The sequence below is a fragment of the Neophocaena asiaeorientalis genome, unplaced genomic scaffold (genome assembly GCF_003031525.2).
Source record: "Neophocaena asiaeorientalis asiaeorientalis breed wild unplaced genomic scaffold, Neophocaena_asiaeorientalis_V1.1 scaffold89, whole genome shotgun sequence".
Taxonomy (NCBI): domain Eukaryota; kingdom Metazoa; phylum Chordata; class Mammalia; order Artiodactyla; family Phocoenidae; genus Neophocaena; species Neophocaena asiaeorientalis.
Window position 1 is genome coordinate 9132421 of NW_020172592.1, and position 15359 is coordinate 9147779.

Genomic DNA, 15359 nt, shown 5'->3' on the forward strand with positions numbered 1-15359 from the left:
CCAAAGTTATCAATCCTGAAGGAATTCCCTAATAAGCCTCCTATAGGCTAAACTCTGCTTCAGAGTCTGCCATCAAGAGAACCCAACCTAAGACAGTGTTTGAATATCCTGTCATTACCTTGCTGTTACAGTACATAAAATAGGAAGAAAAAGCCAGAAATTTTAAATATTTGGAATTTAATATTCACAGAATAAAAATTCTAATGAAATTTGAAAATTATAGTATAAGTTTTTTAGAGAATGAGAGAAAAAGAAACAATCTTAAAGTACTATGATAGTATTTGTAAATATTTTTAATCTTATCGATTATATTGACATTATTTTCATTGTATTTTATTACTAATTAATACCATGTAATGACTATTTTGTGATTAAGTCTGGCATTCGTGAGTGATTCCTGTATTGTTCTATGAGCAAATACCTTACTGTAATATTGGCCAAATCTCCCAGATATGTGCCATTGATCACTAGAATATCGTCAAGTGATTGCATTTGGGGAGAGGAATGAGCTGCGTGACCTGGAATGTGGACAGAGAAGGACCATTTTGTTCTAGTGTTGTTGTTAAAAATCTTTTAATGCTACTTTTAAACATCATTGCATTAAATATTTGGATAAAAATAGAAAAAAGAAAAGGAAAAGGAAAGATAGACAATGGAAAATAAGGCGGGAAATTTGCTCTTTACTGCACATTTTTTAAGGTTCTAGGCATTTGGTTGTATGTTTATCTCATCTAGTCCTCCCAGGAAACCAAAATTTAAGCCATTTGTTCGAGGTGTCATATTTAGTAAAATAAGACTCAGTTTTGAACCTAAGCAGTCTGTCTCCAGAGAGTCTAATGTGGAATCACAGCATAGTGTACTTAACCCTGTCTTTAAACCAAATGATTTGTACAGAGAATGATTGCTATGGAAATTCAGGTGTTAGATGGATTAGGAAAGGTAGCAAGAGGGATTAAGGATTTGACCTGTGTCTTAAAGTACTGATATGAATTTGAAATGAAAAGGGACGTCGGGGGGGTTTCAAAACTGAATGTGATTGTATGTGTGTGTGTGAGAATCGCAGGTCTGCAGACATCAGGAAAAGAGTGAACAAAGCTCTGGAGGTGAAATAATACAAGGCAAACATTCTCCCTTAAATTATAGGTTTATTTTAACATGCATAATTAATTAAAAACATACAATTCTCCCTGGAAAATGCATGAACAAAAACAGTATCAATATTAATATATCACTAATTTGACATATAAGTCAGTATCAAAAGCAAAATTTACTTCCTTCTCAGAGTTCAAAGCTTAATAGGCAAATTCATGGTTCCCTGGCCCTCTAACAGGCTTTGATAGTGTCATATATTATTGACTCCTCCGACCACTGATTTTTCTATTTAGGTTATTATAAATATACTAGAGGGCTTCCCTGGTGGCGCAGCGGTTGAGAGTCTGCCTGCCGATGCAGGGGACACGGGTTCGTGCCCCGGTCCGGGAAGATCCCACATGCCGCGGAGCAGCTGGGCCCGTGAGCCATGGCCGCTGAGCCTGCGCGTCCGGAGCCTGTGCTCCGCAGCGGGAGAGGCCACAACAGTGAGAGGCCCGAGTACAGCAAAAAAAAAAAAAAAACTAGGATTAAGCTTGGATAAGGACATGCATCTATAAATTTGATATTAATTGAAAGGGCATCTGTTCCCTTACATAATCGTTGCTAATCATGCACACTAAGGGAAAAAAAAAGGCAAGAGTCGATATTTGTTCCTTGATGCACATACTCACTCTACCTTTCACAAAGGGGAAAATAATGAAAACCCTCGCTGCAAAACAACCCTGTGTGGAAGGTGTCAGGTCAAATGCCAAGTGTTCTTTGGCCTTTGACTTGAATTCCTGAATTACTGATCTAACTCTTCTTTGTTTATGCTATCCTTAGTGAACAAAAATTTTTGGATACCACTCCCACATGTTTTCAACCTGTGTGATCATGTGCCCTCAGTGAGGCAAAGACTGTCTCCCTTTACTTTTCCCCCTAAACAACATCTCCATTGCGTAGCTTAAAAAAAAACTACCCCAATAGGTGCTTAGTAAATATTTACTGATTTAATAAATGGTCATTTGATGTAATACTGAGAAATTTTTTCTCCATGTATATTTCCCATTACAAATTTGCTGATAGACCCTACTGGGGAACATTGCTAATGAAGTTTAGAAGTAGTTTCAGAGACGGTAAATAACAGATTAAATGGCATATGACAAAGAAGAATTGTAGTTATATCAGAATCTTCTTTGTGAACAAATTATCGCTTATATACAAATTTCTCCTGAAGATTTTCAGTAATTTTATTATTTCTATAAATGACCATAATACTGAATGCACCATTATTAGCATTTCATTGCAATCTCAAACTGAATACATGACAAAGCATATTTTTTGTTCAGGAGAATATGACATAAACTTGCAGCCTTTTATAAATGTTCAATTTAAAGTAGAAACTATAAATATGCAGTTCTATTTTGTTTTCTTTCAACTTATATAAAATTATTTTCATTTATTCCTTTTTATAAGTGATTGGCATGATTCTTTAGGAATTTTTTAACCAAATTAATGGCTATTTTTTTTTTCAACTTAATTGCATGGCTTCTATTAATACACCATTCTCCACAAAATGTATAAGATGGTTTTAAAGCCAAGAATGCAAAGACAGAATAATATGTTGTATGGTAAAAGTGCCAGTTGGATATAAAATATATGGTAAAACAAAAACTTGTCAGATTGATAAAAATTAGGGCTTGCTTGTTGTTTAAAAAAATTATGAGGCATGAGAGATTTAAAGCAAATATTGCTGAACATTTTTTATTTGCCAGTGTCCCCTGCTACAAATCTCATTATAAAAGGTCAGTCAGATTTTAGCCTTCCATGATTTCCATTTGGTTTCTAAAATAGTCAGTCTGGAAATATCAGTGAGCACTTACTTCCAAGTTTAAGTTTTGGGGAATGAAACTAGAAATTGGCGCAAAAGCATGTTCATTTTTGTACTGCTGCAAAATTAAATCATTACTTTAAAGTTTTATAATTTAGGCATGCATATCTTCATTCCTTGGAAATTTTTATATATATGGTATATTCAGTAATATATTCAAATGAGATGTATGTTTATTTTTTCCAAATCCATTTAACTCTATTAATTTTATATTTCTCTACTATCTATAAAATATTAATTGTTCTTTCTCACTTACATATCCTGGCATTACATCCACAGTATTTAATGTAAAATATTTACTGACCAAACACATTTGAAGAATATGATTAAGCATTAATAAATTGAGGAGAAATGAGATCTATCCCTTTAACAATTCCACAGCACATTACTTTCACAAATTTGGAAGTTAATTCATCTGGAAATATATACACTAATTCCGAGAAGGCTGTTGAAATACATTATCCCTAGAACATTGAAGGCAACATACATGGGAAACAGAGTGAGCTTTAAAGCAGCCACAGCTGTGGAACTTCGGGCAACATCCTATCTCTTAACTGTCATTCTTTTATCAGGAAAAGGGGCTATAATGGTGAAACCTAAGTTACTAAGGTTGAACTTACTAACACATGCACCTGGGCATATTAGTCCTACAAAACTGTTGGTTTATTTGCTTTTCATTTCTTTCCCCTCCTCTTTTCTCCTTGGCAATATGTTGGTGCTTAAGAATGTGACCTCTGTTTAGAATATTTACAAGTAAATGTAGCTGTGTCATTTAACAGCTCTAATAACTGGGAAAGGATATTCCACTCCTCTTTTCTTCAGTTTTCTCATCTGTAAATTGGGGATAATAATATCAGTGCTTACTTCTTAGGGTTTTTCCTGAGTATTAAAAAAGTTGAAACATGAGTGAGTAATGCCTGGCTCATATATAGGTTCAATAACTTTAGATACTCTTAATGCCTAGAAACAGAGGATGTGATTTCTCAATAAAAAAACATGAATGAGTAATGCCTGGCTCATAATATAGGTTTAATAACTTTAGATACTCTTAATGCCTAGAAACAGAGGATGTGATTTCTCAATAATATTTACCCATGACAGTATTTTTCCATACCTGTAGTGGGTTAAAGAGTGTCATCTCAAACTTCATGTCAAATCAGAACCTCAGAATGTGATCTTATTTGGAAATAGGGTCTTACTGATGTAATTAATGATCAAGATGAGATCATACTGGATTAAGGTGTGTTAGATTCTGCTGTATAACAAAGTTAATCAGCTGTATGTATACATATCCCCATATCCCCTCCCTCTTGCGTCTCCCTCCGACCCTCCCTATCCCACCCCTCTAGGTGGTCACAAAGCACTGAGCTGATCTCCCTGTACTATGCAGCTGCTTTCTACTAGCTATCTGTTTTACATTTGGAAGTGTATATATGTCAATGCTACTCTTTCGCTTTGTCCCAGCTTATCCTTCCCCCTCCCCATGTCCTCAGGTCCATTCTCTGCATCTGTGTCTTTATTCCTGTCCTACCCCTAGGTTCATCAGAACTTTTATCTTTTTTTTTAGATTCCATATATGTGTTAGCATATGGTATTTGTTTTTCTCTTTCTGACATACTTCACCCCATATGACAGACTCTAGGTCCATCCCCCTCACTACAAATAATGCAATTTCGTTTCTTTTTATGGCCGAGTAATATTCGATTATATCTATGTACTACATCTTCTTTATCCGTTCATCTGTTGATGGACACGTACGTTGCTTCCATGTCCTGGCTACTGTAAATAGTGCTGCAATGAACACTGAACTACATGTCTGTTTTTGAATTATGGTTTTCTCAGGTTATATGACCAGCAGTGGGATTGCTGGGTCATTTGATAGTTCTATTTTTAGTTTTTTAAGGAACCTCCGTACTGTTCTCCATACTGGCTATATCAATTTACATGCCCACCAGCAGTGCAAGAGGGTTCCCTTTTCTCCACACTGTCTCCAGCATTTATTGTTTGTAGATTTTTTGATGATGGCCATTCTGACTGGTGTGAAGTGATACATCATTGTAGTTTTGATTTGCATTTCTCTAATGACTAGTGATGTTGAGCATGCTTTCATGTGCTTCTTGGCCATCTGTATGTCTTCTTTGGAGAAATGTCTATTCAGGCCTTCTGCCCATTTGTGGATTGGCTTGTTTGTTTTTTTGATATTGAGCTGCATGAGCTGCTTGTAAATTTTGGAGATTAATCCTTTGTCCTCTGCTTCTTTGGCAAATATTTTCTTCCATTCTGAGGGTTGTCTTTTCATCCTGTTTATGGTTTCGTTTGCAAAAGCTTTTGAGTTTCATTAGGTCCCATTTGTTTATTGTTGTTTTTAATTTCCATTTCTCTGGGAGGTGGGTCAAAAAGGATCTTGCTGTGATTGATGTCATAGAGTGTTCTGCCTATGTTTTCCTGTAAGAGTTTTATAGTGTCTGGCCTGACATTTAGGTCTTTAATCCAGTTTGAGTTTATTTTTGTGTATGGTGTTAGGGAGTGTTCTAATTTCATTCTTTTACATGTAGCCATCCAGTTTTCCCAGCACTACTTGTTGAAGAGGCTGTCTTTTCTCCATTGTATATTCTTGCCTCCTTTGTCAAAGAAAAGGTGATCGCATGTGCATGGGTTTATCTCTGGGCTTTCTATCTTGTTCCATTGATCTATATTTCTGTTTTTGTGCCAGTACCATACTGTCTTGATTACTGTAGCTTTGTAGTATAGTCTGAAGTCAGGAAGCCTGATTCCTCCAGCTCCATTATTCTTTCTCAAGATTGCTTTGGCTACTTGGGGTATTTTGTGTTTCCACAGAAATTGTAAAACTTTTTGTTCTAGTTCTGTGAAAACCGCCATTGGGAGCTTGATAGGGATTGCATTGAACCTATAGATTGCTTTCAGTAGTATAGTCATTTTCACAATATTGAATCTTCCAGTCCAAGGACATGGTATATCTCTCCATCTGTTTGTGTCATCTTTGATTTCTTTCATCAGTGTCATATAGTTTTCTGTGTACAGGTCTTTTACCTCCTTAGGTAGCTTTATTCCTAGGCATTTTATTCTTTTTATTGCACTGGTGAATGGGATTGCTTCCAAATTTCTCTTTCTGATCTTTTCTTGTTAGTGTATAGGAATGCAAGAGATTTCTGTGCATTAATTTTGTATCCTGCTACTTTACCAAATTCATTGATTAGCTCTAGTAGTTTTCTGGTAGCATCTTTAGGATTCTCTATGTATAGTATCACGTCATCTGCAAACAGTGACAGCTTTACTTCTTCTTTTCCTATTTGGATTCCTTTTATTTCTTTTTCTTCTCTGATCACCATGCCTAGGACTTCCAAAACTGTTTAATAATAGTGGTGAAAGTGGATATCCTTGTCTTGTTCCTGACCTGAGAGGAAATGATTTCAGTTTTTCACCATTGATAATGATGTTTGCTTTGGATTTGTTGTATATGGCCTTTATTATGTTGAGGTAGGTTCCCTCTATGCCCGCTTTCTGGAGAGTTTTTATCATAAGTGGGTGCTGAATTTTGTCAAAAGCTTTTTCTGCATCTATTGAGGTTATCATATGGTGTTTCTCCTTCAGTTTGTTAATATGGTGTATCACATTGATTGATTTGCATATATTGAAGCATCCTTGCATTCCTGGGATAAACCCCACTTGATCATGGTGTATGATCCTTTTAATGTGCTGTTGGATTCTGTTTGCTAGTATTTTGTTGAGGATTTTTGCATCTATGTTCATCAGTGATATTGGTCTGTACTTTTCTTTTTTTGTGACATCTTTGTCTGGTTTTGGTATCAGGGTGATGATGGCCTCATAGAAAGAGTTTGGGAGCGTTTCTCCCTCTACTATATTTTGGAAGAATTTGGGAAGGATAGGTGTTAGCTCTTCTCTAACTGTTTGATAGAATTCACCTGTGAAGCCATCTGGTCCTGGGCTTTTGTTTGTTGGAAGATTTTTAATCACAGTTTAAATTTCAATGCTTGTGATTGGTCTGTTCATATTTTCTGTTTCTTCCTGGTTCAGTCTCAGAACGTTGTACTTTTCTAAGAATTTGTCCCTTTCTTCCAGGTTGTCCATTTTATTGGCATATAGTTGCTTGTAGTAGTCTCTCATGATCCCTTGTATTTCTGCAGTGTCAGTTGTTATTCTCCTTTTTCATTTCTAATCCTGTTGATTTGAATCTTGTCCCTTTTTTCTTGATGAGTCTGGCTAATGGTTTATCAATTTTGTTTATCTTCTCAAAGAACCAACTTTTACTTTTATTGATCTTTGCTATCGTTTCCTTCATTTCTTTTTCGTTTATTTCTGATCTGATCTTTATGATTTCTTGCCTCCTGCTAACTTTGGGGTTTTTTTGTTCTTTCTCTAATTGCTTTAGGGTTAAGCTTAGGTTGTTTATTTGAGATGTTTCTTGTTTCTTGAGGTAGAATTGTATTGCTACACACTTCCCTCTTAGAAGTTTGCTTTTGCTGCATCCCATAGGTTTTGGGTCGTCATGTTTTCATTGTCATTTGTTTCTAGGTATTTTTTGATTTCCTCTTTGATTTCTTCAGTGATCTCTTGGTTATTAGTAGCATATTGTTTAGCCTCCAGATGTTTGTATTTTTTAGTTTTTTTTTTCCTGTAATTGATATCTAGTCTTACAGTGTTGTGGTCGGAAATGATACTTGATATGATTTCAATTTTCTTAAATTTACCAAGGCTTGATTTGTGACCCAAGATATGATCTATCCTGGAGAATGTTCCATGAACACTTGAGAAGAAAGTGTGTTCTTTTGTTTTTGGATGGAATGTCCTATAAATATCAGTTAAGTCCATCTTGTTTAATGTATCACTTAAAGCTACTGTTTCCTTATTTATTTTCATTTTGGATGATCTTTCCATTGGTGAAAGTGGGGTGTTAAAGTCCCCTACTATGATTGTGTTACTGTCGATTTCCCCTTTTATGGGTCTTAGCATTTGCCTTATGTATTGAGATGCTCCTATGTTGGGTGCATAAATATTTACAATTGTTATATGTTCTTCTTGGTTTGATCCCTTGATCATTATGTAGTGTCCTTCTTTGTCTCTTGTAATAGTCTATTTTAAAGTCTGTTTTGTCTGATATGAGTATTGCTACTCCAGCTTTCTTTTGATTTCCATTTTCATGGAATATCTTTTTCCATCCCCTCACTTACAGTCTATGTGTGTCCCTAGGTCTGAAGTGGGTCTCTTGTAGATAGCATAGATATGAGTCTTGTTTTTATATGCATTCAGCCAGTCTGTGTCTTTTGGTTGGAGCATGGAGCATGTAATCCATTTATATTTAAGGTAATTATCGATATGTATATTCCTATTACCATTTTCTTAATTGTCTTGGGTTTGTTATTATAGGTGTTTTCCTTCTCTTGTGCTATCTGCCTAAAGAAGTTCCTTTAGCATTTGTTGTAAAGCTAGTTCGGTGGTGCTGAATTCTCTTAACTTTTGCTTATCTGTAAAGGTTTTAATTTCTCTGTTGAATCTGAATGAGATCCTTGCTGGATAAAGTAATCTTGGTTGCAGGTTTTTCCCTTTCATCACTTTAAATATGTCCTGCCATTTTCTGGCTTACAGAGTTTCTGCTGAAAGATCAGCTGTTAACCTTATGGGGTTTCCCTTGTATGTTATGTATTGCTTTTCCCTTGCTGCTTTTAATATTTTTTCTTTGTATTTAATTTTTGATAGTTTGGTTAATATTTGTCTTGGCGTGTTTCTCCTTGGATTTATCCTGTATGGGACTCTCTGTGCTTCTTGGACTTGATTGACTATTTCCTTTCCCATATTAGGGAAGTTTTCAACTGTAATCTCTTCAAATATTTTCTCAGTCCCTTTCTTTTTCTCTACTTCTTCTGGGACCCATATAATTTGAATATTGGTGCATTTAATGTTGTCCCAGAGGTCTCTGAGACTGTCCTCAATTCTTTTCATTCTTTTTTCTGCTCTGTGATAGTTATTTCTACTATTTTATCTTCCAGGTCACTTATGCATTCTTCTGCCTCAGGTATTCTGCTATTGATTCCTTCTAGAGTATTTTTAATTTCATTTATTGTGTTTCATCATCGTTTGCTGACTCTTTAGGTCTCTTAGGTTCTTCTAGGTCCTTGTTAAATGTTTCTTGTATTTTCTCCATTTTATTTCTGAGATTTTGGATCATCTTTACTATCATTACTCTGAATTCTTTTTCAGGCACCCTGCCTATTTCCTCTCTATTTGTTTGGTCTGGTGGGGTTTGACCTTGTTCGTTCATCTGCTGCATATTTCTCTCTTTTCTCATTTTGTCTAACTTACTGTGTTTGGGGTCTCCTTTTTGCAGGCTGCAGGTTAATAGTTCCCGTTATTTTTGGTGTCTGCCCCAGTGGGTGAGGTTGGTTCAGTGGCTTGTGTAGGCTTCCTGTTAGAGGGGACTGGTGCCTGTGTTCTGGTGGATGTTATGTATTGCTTTTCCCTTGCTGCTTTTAATATTTTTTCTTTGTATTTAATTTTTGATAGTTTGGTTAATATTTGTCTTGGCGTGTTTCTCCTTGGATTTATCCTGTATGGGACTCTCTGTGCTTCTTGGACTTGATTGACTATTTCCTTTCCCATATTAGGGAAGTTTTCAACTGTAATCTCTTCAAATATTTTCTCAGTCCCTTTCTTTTTCTCTACTTCTTCTGGGACCCATATAATTTGAATATTGGTGCATTTAATGTTGTCCCAGAGGTCTCTGAGACTGTCCTCAATTCTTTTCATTCTTTTTTCTGCTCTGTGATAGTTATTTCTACTATTTTATCTTCCAGGTCACTTATGCATTCTTCTGCCTCAGGTATTCTGCTATTGATTCCTTCTAGAGTATTTTTAATTTCATTTATTGTGTTTCATCATCGTTTGCTGACTCTTTAGGTCTCTTAGGTTCTTCTAGGTCCTTGTTAAATGTTTCTTGTATTTTCTCCATTTTATTTCTGAGATTTTGGATCATCTTTACTATCATTACTCTGAATTCTTTTTCAGGCACCCTGCCTATTTCCTCTCTATTTGTTTGGTCTGGTGGGGTTTGACCTTGTTCGTTCATCTGCTGCATATTTCTCTCTTTTCTCATTTTGTCTAACTTACTGTGTTTGGGGTCTCCTTTTTGCAGGCTGCAGGTTAATAGTTCCCGTTATTTTTGGTGTCTGCCCCAGTGGGTGAGGTTGGTTCAGTGGCTTGTGTAGGCTTCCTGTTAGAGGGGACTGGTGCCTGTGTTCTGGTGGGTGGGGTGTATCTTTTCCTTCTGGTGAGCAGGGCTGCATCCAGTGGTGTATTTTGGGGTGTCTGGGAGCTTGGCATGATTTTAGGCAGCCTCTCTGCTAATGGGTGTGGTTGTGTTCCTATCTTACTAGTGGTTTGGCATTGGGTGTGTAGCGCTGGAGCTTGCTGGCTGTTGGGTGGAGGTGAGTCTTAGTGTTGAGACAAAGATCTCTGGGAGAGCTCTTGCTCATTGATATTATGTGGGGCCACGAGGTTTTGGGTGGCCCAATATCCTGGACTCGGTCCTCCTACCTCAGAGGCTCAGGCCTGACACCTGGCCAAGGCACTAAGACCCTGCCAGCCACATGGCTCAGAAGAAAAGGAAGAAAGAAAAAAAACAAAAACAAAAACAAAAATACAGACAGACAGAACCCTCAGACAGATGGTTAAAGGAAACCTATACAGACAAAATCACACAAAGAAGCATACAGATACACAGTCACAAAAAGAGAAAAGTGACCTGCACTTGTACACAGCATTCTTAGTGGCAGTGGGAGCAGCATTAGCAGTTCATGCCTGTCTCTGGGGTCCAAGCTGACAGCCGAGGCTCGCGCCCATTCCTGGAGCTCATTTAGGCGGTGCTTTGCCTTCTTTGGGCACACGGAGAAGGAATCCCCTCTCCTCACGTGCCCCCAAAGGTCTCCTGCCTCTGTGGCAGGTCCAGCTTTCTCCCGGGCTCTGTCCTGGCTAGCTGTGGGCCACTAACCCCCTCAGGCTGTTTTCACGCAGCGAACCCCAGTCCTCTCCCTGGGATCTTACCTCAGAAGCCCGAGCCTTAGCTCCCGACCCCGGCCGCCCCGGCGCGTGAGCAGACAAGCCTCTCGGGCTGGTGAGTGCCGGTCGGCACCGATCCTCTGTGCGGGAATCTCTCCGCTTTGCCCTCCGCACCCCTGTTGCTGTGCTCTCCTCTGCGGCTCCAAAGCTTCCCCTCCACCCACCCCGCTTCCCCGCCAGTGAAGGGACTCCCTCATGTGTGGAAACTTTTCCTCCTTCACAGCTCCCTCCCAGAGGTGCAGGTCCTCTCCCTATTCTTTTGTCTCTGTTTTTTTCTTTTGCCCTACCCATCTACGTGGGGATTTTCTTGCCTTTTGGGAGGTCTGAGGTCTTCTGCCAGCATTCAATAGGTGTTCTGTAGGAGTTGTTCCACATACAGATGTATTTTTGATGTATTTATGGGGAGGAAGGTGATCTCCACGTCTTACTTCTCTGCCATCTTGAAGGTCTCCTATTTATGCTTAGAAACGTACTAGGCGAGTTCCCCCCCACCCAGCCATACAGACAGCTTTGCAGGCTCCTGGCCCCACACACCAGTTGTGCAGCCAACCATGCAGAAAGCCTACCCCACCATCCAGCAGGCCTACAGCCACTATGCCAAGTATGGCCTTGTAGCCAGCCAGGCAGGGGGCCAGGCTTGTGTACCAGTAGTGAACCCCACCACAACAGTAGGTTGCGTGCAGCCCACATAGGGGGCACCCCTACAGCATATAGCTCCAGAGATCAGAGGGGGAGCATGTTACACAATGAAATATTATGCGGCCATAAGAAAAGAAATCTTGCCATTTGCGACAACATGGATGGATCTGGAGCATATTATGCTAAGTAGAATAAGTCAGACAGAGAAAAACAAATACCATTTGATCTTATATGTTAAACCTAAAAAACAAAACAAATAAAAAAATGAAAACAGATTCATAGATACAAAGAACAAACAGGCAGTTGCCGGGGGGAAGGGGCTGTTGATGGGGTGAAATAGGTGAAGCGGGGATCAAAAGGTACAGACCTCCAGTTAGAAAATAAATAAGCCATAAGAATGTAATATATGGCATAAGGAATGTGGTCAGTAATATTGTAATAACTTTGTATAGCGGCAGATGGTTACTAGACTTATCATGATGAAGTATCATTTCGTAATGTATACAATTGTCAGATCACTATGTAGTACACCTGAAATGAACATAATTTGTCAGTCACCTATATTTCAATAAAACTGAAGTTGTTTCATTTAAAAGAAAATTTGGAACAATGGGAACATGGGCAACTGCCATCCCGTAGCAAACATTACATTTCATGCGAAAACTTTGGCATCATTCACATTAAATTCAGGAACTGAACACCTGTTTGGTATGATATTAGAATTTCTCATTAATATTACAAGATAAGAAAATGGTAGATTTATTAATTGGAAGAGAGAGAGAGAATACTGTCATTATTATCGCATAGTCACCTACTTAAAAGCACCCCAACATAAATGATTAATAAGAGTACCCAGAAATGACAACCAGTACCAGACCAACTTACAAAGATTAATAACTTTCCTCTAGACTAGCAATAACGTATGTGAGATTTTAATAATAGCAGAATTCACAGTGGCAGTGAAAAACTTTTAAGTATTTAGGAATCAACCTAACAGAAAACGCAGCAAATCATTACACCCTGTACATGAAAGAAGGGCAAAAATTAGGAAAGGTGTTAGCAAGTGTTAGCAAGGATTTATGGAGTACCATTGTCAGTCTTTAGCAAAATTATGAGTGTGGATACCCAATGATTCAGTGCTCTTACTTAGGTATATATGGTTGCATCAGGTTTAGGTTAGGTAATGCTTTGGTAACAAATACTTTCAAAATCTCAAACCAGTGCTGATTTATTCTTACACTGTGTGTCTATTATGGAACTCGTGGAGGGTGTTATCCTCATGTCCGGATACAGACTGACCAAGAAATACCATCTATACTATTGCTGGTCAATGTGGCAGATAAAAAGAGTGTTTTGGAGGGGTTCTCCCATCAAAAATTCAATAGCTGGGCCAGAACTGACAGATGTCACTCTGTCGCACTGTCCCACTCCATTATTTGCCCCAAAGGCAGAGAGGCAGAAATATTTCATGAGCAGTATTAATGGTAACCACGGTTTGCCCTTCTGGTCATTTGGCCCGCTCTCCTTCCTACAGGCAAACTACACTCAGTCCAAATTTGCATCTGGTCATAGGCATCACCTTGAAGTCCAGGATCTGTGGGTGATGTCTGATAGTCTCTACATCAGACCCAGATGTGTCTCTTCTCAGTTCGGAGAAATAAAAAAATTAGCTGCCTCTACACTGCCGGTATACCCTGGTGGAACAAGGAGTCGTGTTAAATGCTATTCTTCACAAAGGTGCGGGAATGATATGGACGCAGCAGTTATTGGTCTGTTGCAATTCTGAAATATATATGGGGAGCAAGTTAAAATCTAATGTGCTCTTATCCAATGAAATTGAGTTATTTGTAGTGAGGTGGATGGACCTAGAGATTGTCATACAGAGTGAAGCAAGTCAGAAAGAGAAAAACAAATACCGTATGCTAACACACATATATGGAATCTAAAACAAAAAATTGGTTCTGAAGAACCTAGGGGCAGGACAGGAATAAAGACACAGACATAGAGAATGGACTTGAGGACACAGGGAAGGGTAAGCTGGGATGAAGTGAGAGAGTGGCATGGACATATATACACTACCAAATGTAAAACAGATAGCTAGTGGGAAGCAGCCGCAGAGCACAGGGAGATCAGCTCGGTGCTTTGTGACCCCCTAGAGGGGTGGGATAGGGAGGGTGGGAGGGAGACGCAAGAGGGAGGGGATATGGGTATATATGTATATGTATATGTATAGCTGATTCACTTTGTTATAAAGCAGAAACTAACACACCATTGTAAAGCAATAGTTTTACATTTGGTAGTGTCTATTAAAATGAACGATTTAGTGACATTTAGTACGTTCACGACGCTGTACACTCTCCACCTCTATCTCATTCCAAAACGTTTCTATTACTCCAAAATAAAACCCCATACCTCATAAGCAGTTTCTCCCCATTCTCTTCACTCCTCTCCCCAGCCCCTGGCAACCACCAAACTGTGTTCTGTCTCTATTCTTTGGACATGTCATACAAAAGGAATCGTACTATATGTGACCTTTTGTGTCTGGCTTCTTTTGCATAGTGTAATGTTTTCAAGGTTCATCCAATGCTGTACACGTATCAGTAGTTCATTCCCTTTTATGCTGAATAATATTTCATTGTATGTGTATATCACAAGGTATTTATGCATTAATCCACTGATGGACACTTGGGCTTTTTCCGCTTTTTGACTGTTCTTAAGAAAGTTGCTATGAACATGAGCGTCCATGTATTTGAGTACCTGTTTTCAATTATTTGGCTATATACCTATGAGTAGAATTGCGGAATCAAATGGTTAATACGATGTTTAACTTTTGAGGAACTTCTTTTTTTCTTTTGAGGCTAAAGAATTTTTAGCACTCTCTCCTCATGACCACTGTGTATGTGTATGCATGTGTGTGTGTGTGTGTGTGTGTATGTGTATGCGTGTGTGTGTGTATGGTGAGGGGACTGAGATGTAACAATAGGTAACATCTAAGAAACTACCTGATCATTTAGAGTAAATACCCTTTACCTTTCCTGTATTATTCAAAAACTGTGTTTGGTATATTTAGAAGTGGAGTGAGGGAAAAAAGGTTATTTAAAATCCTAATTTAGTTTTTTATTAAACAGCCTTTCAGATGGTTTATATTTTCCAATTTGAATAATTTGAGGTCTAATCTTTACGTTTAGCTTCATTTGGTGTCTGAAATTTGTCTTTATACACTTAATGATATGTTTATTTACTCTTTTAGAATGGCTTAAAAGCAATTTTTAAAACAATAGGTTTAATTAAGCTTAAACAGCAAAACTGGAGGTATATTCTTTAAGAATTAACGTATAACAACTTTCTTATAGTTCTGCCTCTTCATTAAAAATTATAAAAATACACATGGTAAAAATTAAAGACAACATATTAAGCATTAGTACAAAATAATGAATTATTTAAATAATGACTATCCTTTAAATGAAGACTCTTATTAGGAAGACTTTGATTCCCTCCATTTTTAGTTTTAGTTGTACAGAGATTCCCATTCTGTGTGATGTATCCATGCGAACCCTTCCCATTCTCTTACTTTATAAGTGCCTTAAAATAATAGAGAATGTTACCTATTTTAAAATTAAATTTATGATACAATTAAATAACTTTAAAATATAATTTTATTAGTAGT